Below are 281 nucleotides of genomic sequence, written 5' to 3'. Positions count from 1 at the left end.
AATACAATGAGCTAGGATGGTTTCTTTTGTTTCAGATGTAATATTCATCAATTTTCCTTAAGGCATGCTATGGATGTGAAATATTTGATCGTTGATCTTAGCTTTTGGCCATCACTAGCTATAAAGGGCATGACAAACTTTGTAATTACCAACTCGTGCTTGAATGTCTTGTGAATTTCTTGCAAAGGAAATGAGTTAAACTGATTGATGAGCATAGGGAATGCTTAAAATTGCAGCCATGTCTCATCCACTTGCAAACTTAACTTTTATTTCCTCGTTAT

This window comes from Triticum dicoccoides, chromosome 1B (genome assembly GCF_002162155.2).
Source record: "Triticum dicoccoides isolate Atlit2015 ecotype Zavitan chromosome 1B, WEW_v2.0, whole genome shotgun sequence".
Classification (NCBI taxonomy): Eukaryota; Viridiplantae; Streptophyta; class Magnoliopsida; order Poales; family Poaceae; genus Triticum; species Triticum dicoccoides.
Note: the sequence above shows the minus strand (reverse complement) of the source record.